Raw genomic sequence first — 9,198 nt, forward strand, 5'->3', positions numbered from 1 at the left:
CTTCTGAATGCATGGTTTGCAGAAGTGTCTTCACCTCCAGAATGCTGGAGTTGATCTGCTGAAAGCCTGCGGAGATTTGCTCTGACAAGACTTTTAGACAGTTCTGGAAAGATGCATTCAGATGCAAGAAGTCTGGCGCATAAGTCTTTTCCTGACCCCTCTGCTGCTGCCGCCCAGTACCCGCAGGTGTACTAGAGGTGGCAGGGGCAGAAGGGTGGGGTAAAGGGAAATCGATCTCCTCACCAGCAGCTTCATGTAATGTAGGCGGCCACGATGCTCCTGTGCTGGTGGATGGGACAGATGGGTCGAATGTGTGGGAAGGCTGGGAAGGTGCAGATGTACCGGGGCGGTCGAAGTGTCCCTCGGTGCCGGTCTCCTCAGGGATCGCCTCAGAAGGGTCCAATCGTGCAGGCTCCCGAGTGCTGCTCACCGTGCTGTGGAATAAAGAGAAAAAAAAACAATTAAAATAGTGACATGGTATGGCCCTGGCTGAAAAAAAAAAGTTACATCTAAACATTTTTTTTCACATGTGGTGTGTAATATTTACCTTCTGGTGACCATTGTTTCCCGGAGGAACGACAGGGCTTGTGCGTACTTGTACTTGCTCCTGCGTCCTCCAGATCCACTCGGGGCCCGCATCTCTTTATTGAACTCCTTCCTGAAACGATCCCTCACAGACCGCCACCGCTTCACAATTCTGTCCCCTGAAACGAGAAAGGAGTGGTTAGTATACAACATCAGTGTTTCCCAAACTCCAGTCTTCATGGTCCCCAGGGGTCATGTTTTCAGGATTTCCATAGTAAATGGAAATCCTGAACACATGATCCGTGGGGACCACGAGGACTGGAGTTCGGGAAACACTGGTTTACATCAAGCAACCGGTACTGTATATACTTACGCTCTTTAATCTGGGCCCGAGCATCGAGGTCCTCCCAGCGGTCCACAAGGAGCGAACAGATTTCCTCCCAGAGTCGTCGGGTAACGATCAGGTCAGCATGGCGGCGGTCAGCCATATTCCATAGCGGCTCCCTTTCTCTGACGAGATCGATGAGGTGGTCCACATCAATCCCTCCATCCTCACCGTCAGAGTCGGGAGCACGCTGTGAAGGCTGTTAAAGAAAAAGACAAAAATAACATAATTTGCCTCCACAAAAGAAATGAAATAAAAAGTGCAAAAAAACAAAGCAAAAATGTTTATACTTACACGCTGGTGACCGCCGCGTTGCTGTCGCCGACGACCCTGGGAGGCACTGCGAGGACCTCTTTGCCGAGCACCAGATTGGGAAGATTAGAGAAGAAAACAAAAAATGTTATGTCTTTGGAGGTAGGCATTTGTTTGCTGTGTGTGGTTTGCAGAACATTGTTTTCTATGTGTTGTGTGTAGTGTGATGTTGTGTTTCTGCGTTTGATGCAAAAAAATTACCAATTGTGAGCCCACTCCAGGTGTCTGTCCACCCCTTCCTTCTTCTTCTGGGAGCTCCTCTTCATCTTGTGATTCCTGTTTTGAAATAAAAGGCAATGAATACACATATATTACAAAGATGATGGATTTTGGAAATAAAAACTTACCGTCAAACGCTGACGATGTGAGGGAGGGCTCCCAGAAGAAGATGTGCTGTCTTCCTGCTGGCCAGACTCCATGCCAGTGGGTGGTGGTACTGCTGATGCCAGTGCTTCCACTGTTGCTGCTGCTGCATCTCTTGGGCGGCTGTTGAATAAAGAGAAACAAAGGGGCAATGAATATCTTGATATTCCATGGCCCTAGTTTGGAGGAATGGGGGATTTGATAATTACCGTCTCTCATCTGCTGCTGGACTCCCCTCCCGTTGTTCAGCATGCTGCTCCATTTGGGGTGGTGGTGGTGCTGCTGATGGTGCTGCTGCAGTGGTCTCCTGCCTTCTCCTGCGCCTGGTTGCTGTCTTGGGTGGCATGTTGGGTGTGGCTGAGGGTCCCACTGTCATGCTTTTATATATGTGTCTTGTGGGCAGAGCTACTGAGCATGCTCAGACCAAAAAAAACAGATCCGGCCACCGGATCCGGCTGTCACCGGATCCGGCGCATTGCGGCGCTCATAGGCTTTCATTGTTTGAAAAAGCCGGACACGCCGGATCCGGCTTTTTCGCCGGAGACAAAAAACGTTACAGTAGCCGTTTTTTCCAGATGCCGGATCGCGACACATTGCCGGATCAGGCGAAAACCGGATGAAACGCATGGCCATCCGGCGCGATCCGGCGCAAATGCAAGTCAATGGGGGGGAAACCGGATCCGGCATTGCATTTCGCCGGATCCGGTTTTTGTCAAAAGCGCCGGATCGCGCCTGACGGCTAAAACCTGATGTGTGAAAGAGGCCTTAGTGTTTGCTCTCTGTGCTTGGACTTCTTGGTATGTGACCCAGCTTGTCTTCTGACTTGTCTGACTGTCTCACGTCTCGGTTATCTCTGCTCCCATCTGGCTCTGACTTCTGGCTTGTATTTGACCACGCGTATTGCTTTGACCTTTGGTACTTCTTTTCCTGACTGTTTCTGACTCAGCTCGTCTGACCATTCTTTTGCCACCTGGTGGCGTCTGTGCTGCTGCTCCGTGGTGCTACACTGTGTGTCCAACCTCTCTTCCCTCACCAGCATCCCCTGGTGGAGGTTGTGCTATACTGCACTGCAGCAGCAGCATTACATTATCAATAACCCATACATTTAAAGGGGACTTTGAATTTTTTTTCTCTGGTCATGGATCCGCTTCGTAACTTGGCAGATCAGTTGTCCAGTTTGACACAGATGATGCGGGATTTATCAGTGGAACATCTGACCCTAGCCACGTCCCATACTCAATTACAAAAAGTGTTGATGGAGACTGTTAAGACCGTGCAGGGAACCACCCCTGTGTATATAAAAAAGACATGGATTTCTCAGGGATAAGACATTGGATCGCAAACTATCACGTTATTCAGCTTCCTATGACCTATATGCCCATTTTGACAGTTTAGGAGTTTGTTGTACTGACAAGTTCCCTCTCATTAACCTTTTCCCTCACTGGCTATCTAGTCATAATTGATATTCAACATAATTATACAGGCTTTAAAAATATGAAGAGAAGATAAAGCTTACCAATATTGCAAAGAGATGCAATAGTATAACTTTCTAATACACTTGATCAAGACTGACATTTCTGCCTTTTCTTACATTTTGAAGAAAAGTCTATGCCCATATGGCTGTGCACAAATTAGGAGCAATATTTAGCGTGCCTGTGCACCAGAGTCAGAAAACTACATCAGCTATGAGATGGATATTTTTGCTATAAATTACACCATCTTCTGCTGTATATCATAGAGAATCTGGTGGTCTATAGGAATCAAATCCTCTCCCCCTAAGCATCACCCTCATTTTATAAACATAGATCGGGGCTGGTGAATAAAGTCAGGACTAGAGTGACTTAAAAAATGAGTGCCTTCTTTATGACAGTTTTGTACATTTTAAAACTTTGATGAATTTATATTTTTATTCAGTATAATTTTCAAGGTCATTTCAAGGCTGACAATTTGTCTGATAATGTCCAACTACCACAGACATATTTATTCTGGATTTAAATAAGAATGTTTTTGCTCATTCAGCAAGAATACTGTCACGAAATGTAACGACCCAACAGGGGGTCGGTCAGCGAGCGGCACAATACACACTCAACTGGATGGAATTCGGGAGAGGAAGGCCTTACCGATAGGGACTGAGAGATGGACCTCACCGGAAACAATGTACGGTGAGGATGCCTCGATCCACTAGAATTCACCTACGCAGTCACCTGATCCTTAGGTTTAAGGCAAGCGCAGCCCAATGGAGATGGCAATAACGTAGGCTCCGGAGGCGCAACAAATCTCCAGAGCGCCAACCTGTGGAATATGTTGTGTATGTGTATTACTGGGGGTAGCTCCAGCTGGAAAGTCCCCGGGCTGAGAATGGCTGACACCCAATGCGGCCCGATCACCCTAGAACTCCAGATCCCAGATGCGAACTTCCACCTAATGTTTTTGGTAGACACCCACACGTACTCATTCACACACAGGTCCAGACCTGAACGTTTATTTCTGTGCATGCATTTGACAAAGGATGGCGCACTCTTTGAGGAACAGATAACAGAGGCATCCCCCTGTGTCACTAAACTCATACCCTCACTATACACAGAGGGAACCACCTCCCTCCCTTGACCCCTCCTCCTAAGAGGACTCTGTTATGAATGAGTCACCGTAGGAGGCAAAAGCAGAAATACAGGCTAAGTCCAGAAAACCAGAGAAGTTGGCAACTATCAGATTGCAGACCCCTGAACCTATCAACACCACTAGCAGTAGCCATGGGGGGTTCCTACGATGCCCTAGACCCCTCGATCACAGCCGGAGAAATACATAGGCCTAAAGAAAGAAAGGGGAAATCTAAACTGCCCCAGAGCAGACCCCAAAGCAATAGGCAGCCCCCAACATATAATGACGGTGAAGCAAGATGAAAATACTAACACAGACAGAAAGATAGACTGAGCAAAGACGGGGCCCCAAAACTACCTAGATAGGAAAGGACAGGAAGGCTGCTGTCTGCAATCTGCCAAAACCCTATCAAAGACATAAGCCAACCAGCTGATAAGAAAAAGGCCCTGAAGCAGCTAGGCTTCAAAAACTGAATCAGCACTCAGGTATTTTCAGAAGACAAAGCTAAATGAATTCAGCACACCCCAGCAGGGAATGGCAGAAATCCAGAAAAACAAAGCAAAAACAAAGTCAAAGCACAAAAGCAAAAGGCCGAGCAGCAAACTTAGCTTTGGAGGAGCAGGAATTCAGACTGGTCTCCAAGGATCCCACAGAGAAATCACCCGCAGGGCAGAAGGGCGTCGGCAGCCTTATATCCAGTCCGTAACTCCACTCAGCCAGTCCTCATCATCAGCCTCAGGTGTTTGACAATCAGGCTCACTACCATTCTTAACCAGAAGAGGGAGTTCCTCGGGCCTCAGTAATGAAGGGGAAAATGAACTCACAACAGGACTCTGAGACTTGGTTTACTTGTGGTGAGGGTTGAGTCTTGTCCCTACTCCCTGGCAGCACCTCAGCTGCCCCCACCAGAGAAGGAGTAGGTTGGAGAAGGATGGCAGAGATCGTAGCTCCCAGACAGTAGTCCTAACACGACTGGTCCCAACTGACTACTTCCCTGGACCGCCTATTTATGATTGGGTTGTGTCTCTTCAACCAAGGAAGGACTAAGACGATGGGAGTTGGCATACCCTCCAAGACATAGCATGACAGGGACTTCTCGTGAAGAGTCCCTTTATGCAGGTTAATATTATCTACGACTCGGGTCACTCTCCCCTGGCTGAGAGGGACAGAGTTAATTGCCTGAACATTAATGAGTCTCGCCAGCATCCTACCCATCAGACCATGGGTCTGAACAAATTGAGTCCAGCTCCACTAACGATAAGCACCGGTATAGTCTCAGTAACCCAGCCAACCACCACTTCAGCAGGAATGGTACAATGAGATGAAAAGTTGGAGGAAATATACACACCCTGGTCGAATCCCTCCACACGACCAGGGGGACACGGCTTTTGAGATGGTGTACATACTTTGACGCGAGCTGGGCAGACATTGATGTAATGATCAGTCAGACCACAGAAAAAACATGTCCCCATCCCACGGCGAACCACAGGCAACCTAGTCTGAAAAGAGACTCCTCCCACCTGAATGGGTTTGTCCATCTGTACCAGTGTGTCCTCCTCCCTAGAGAGAACGACAAGAGGTAGATTTGGTGTATACCTGTCCCGGAGGCATCTATCCACCCGGATAGCAAGGGCTAAGACGGCCTCCAACGACTCAGGAGTAGCATACTGCACCAGAGTATCCTGAAGCCTAGCTGACATACCCTGACAAATATGGCTCCTAAGTGTAGGGTCATTCCACTGCGTGTCAGTGGTCCATCTCTGAAACTCAGAGCAGTACTCAGCCGGCCAGCCCCTTGCTTGATCTTACAGAGTTGAGACTCAGCCAGAAAGACGCCATCAGGATCCCCATACACCAGCACCAATGCCACAAAAACCTCATCCACCGACCGCAAAGATGGTGAATCAGTCAGCAGGGCGAAGGCCCAGGATTGGAGATCACCCTTAAGAAGGGAGACTATAATCTCCACACTCTTCTTTAAATACAATAAATGTATCTCTCCCTCCAGAGAACCTGTTAGGGAGAGATATCTTGGGTTCCAGTTGAGCCAAGACATGGGCCGAGACCATGAACCCAGACACCTGCTGGAGCTGCTGCACAACCTGAGACTGCAGCTCCGTTAACTCATCCGTAGGGGTCTGGATCAGGTGAGCCAAAGCCTCTGCTTGCTCCATAGGTTCACCAGAAAAAATATGGGTTGGTGATAATGTCACAAAATGTAACGACTAACAACCCAACAGGGGGTCAGTCAGTGGACAGTACAACACACATTCAACAGGATGGAAATGGGGAGAAGAAGGTCCTACTAATAGGGAATGAGATCCAACCTGAGCCTGTCCCTGCACTCCCCTAACACACTAAGCAGGTCCTTCCCCCCACAGCCATCACGAATCTCATCCCTTACTGTCAACTCACACTGCCCTGGCTAGATCACTGGCCAGCAAGGGCATTAGCTTCACCACAGCAGATGGTACAACACAGGGGACAGTGAAAAGCACGAGATAGACAAGATAAAAACACAAAACTTAGCTTAACAACCTTTCTCTGCTGCAAAGCACTGCACAGCAGAAGAAAGGCTCCAGGACTAGAGATGAGCGACTTTGCCTTCTTTAGGGTCGAGTCGGGTTTCATGAAACCCGACTTTCTCAAAAGTCGAGTTGAACGAAATCGGACGACTATAGGGAAAAGTCGGGGTCCGACTGAAACACGAAACCCAATGCAAGTCAATGGGGAAGCAAAGTCGGCAGGGAGTGGAGGACAGTAAACACACCTACAGTGCCCATTTCAATGCCAACATCAATTCTTATTACTTAAGCTTGTCAACCTTAATTTACTTTATAATAATAGTTACGCATTGAAAACTGGGGGTTATTTGGCTAAAGTTGTGGGGGGGGGTAGGGCTGGCTCTAGGTTTTCGTGTGCCCCGGGCCAAAGAGTGTCAGTGCGCCCCTTTAACACATACCACAATTCATGATGCTCCGATACGGCACAGAAATACAGGTATAGTACAATGAAAAATACTTCACTGCTTACATGACATGACTGATATCTATTTTAAATTCTACAATAGCTCAAAAAATGGACAGTATATTACTCCATACAGTATTATGGCCACCACATGGTGTGCCATACAGAATAATGAGCCCCATATATTTCTCCATACAGAATAATTGGTCCCATATAATGTTCCATACAGTATAAGATGAGCTCCACATAATGCTACAGTATATGATGGTCTCCATGGATGATGCTCCAGTGTGTTATGGGCCAAAATAATGCTCCATATATAATGAGTCCCATTTCTAATGCTCCAGTGTATAATGGGCCCCATAAATGCTGCTCCAGTGTCTGATGTCCCCCATTTGGAATGCTCCAGTATATGATGGGCCTCATTGGATGATGCTCCAGTGTATTATGGGCCCAAATAATGCTCCATATATAATGAGCCCCATTTCTAATGCTCCAGTGTATAATGGGCCCCGTAAATGCTGCTCCAGTGTCTGATGTCCCCCATTTGGAATGCTCCAGTATATGATGGGCCTCATGGATGATGTTCCAGTGTCTTATGGGCCCAAATAATGCTCCATATATAATGTGCCCCATTTAGAATGAACCCAGGCATGGTATGTGAAAAGAGCTAAGTGGAGTAATCTGAAGTGTGGGCTGCCGCATCCTTCACTTTTGGTGTGGGTGAAGGACCCAAGGAAAGGAGTTGCTCCTGACCAGAAGCCTGCACTGACGACTCAGTGCTTGCATTTTTTGAAACTTCAGAAGAGGAAGCGATAGAGCTGGAGGCTGTTTCAGCAATGTAAGGCAAAACCAGTTCCTGATGCTCCAGCTTTAAAAGCAGTTTACCTACTCCCAGGAAAGGGAGCCTTCCAGGTCTTCCGGAGCCAGACCTTGACGCAGGCTCAACACCTCCTGCCTTAGCTGCTATTGTGCTTTTGGCAATACCAGCAGATGCACCATCAGTACCAGCTGCCCCCCCGCCCACGTTCGTGGCCTCTTACACCATACTTCCTCATGTTTTTCAAAATGCAGCAAAAATACCAGCAGATATATGGTACTGTATGAGGAGCGTACAGCTGTATAAGATGTAGGTAAAAATTTAAATCTCCGTATATATTTCCTTAGTCACAGACGCTCTCCCAGTATGTATTTATGTATTTGACCGTAATCCAACCAGCAGATATACGGTACTGTATCAGAAGTGGACAGCTCTATACGGTGTATGTATGGAAAAATGAAAATCTCTGTCTATTTTTTTACGGAGTCACACACACACACTGTCTCTGTATAGATTTGACTGTAAGACATATGGCAGATATACGATACTGTTTGAGAAGCGGATAGCTCTATATGATGTATGTATGAAAAATTTTAAATCTCCATCTATTCAACAGCAGATATACGATACTGTTAGAGAAGCGGACAGCTCTATACGGTGTATGCAAAAATGGAAATGTCCGTCTATGTATTTACGGACTTAAACACACACGCGCTGTCTCTGTATAGATTGGACCATAATCCAAACAGCAGATATACGATACTGTTTGAGAAGCGGACAGCTGTATACGGTGTATGTATGGAAAAATGAAAATCTCTGTCTATCTTTTTACAGAGTCACACAGCATGTATTTGTCCGTGATACCAGCCGGTACATGGTAGTGTGTGAGGAGCATACAGCTCTATACGGTGTATGTATGGAAATTTTTAAATCTCCGTCTAATTTTTTCCAGAGTCACACACACACGCTGTTTCTGTATAGATTTGACCGTCATCAAACAGCAGATATACAATACTGTTTGACAAGCGGACAACTCTATACGGTGTATGTATGAAAAGTTTTAAATCCCAGTCTATTTTTTTATGGAGTCACACACACACACGCTGTCTCTGTATAGATTTGAACATTATCAAACAGCAGATATACGATACTGTTTGACAAGCGGACAGCTCTATACGGTGTATGTATGGAAAAATTAAAATCTCCGTCTATCTTTTTACGGAGTCAC

This window comes from Dendrobates tinctorius, unplaced genomic scaffold (assembly GCF_039654945.1).
Source record: "Dendrobates tinctorius isolate UK_male_01 unplaced genomic scaffold, ASM3965494v1 ptg000102l, whole genome shotgun sequence".
Classification (NCBI taxonomy): Eukaryota; Metazoa; Chordata; class Amphibia; order Anura; family Dendrobatidae; genus Dendrobates; species Dendrobates tinctorius.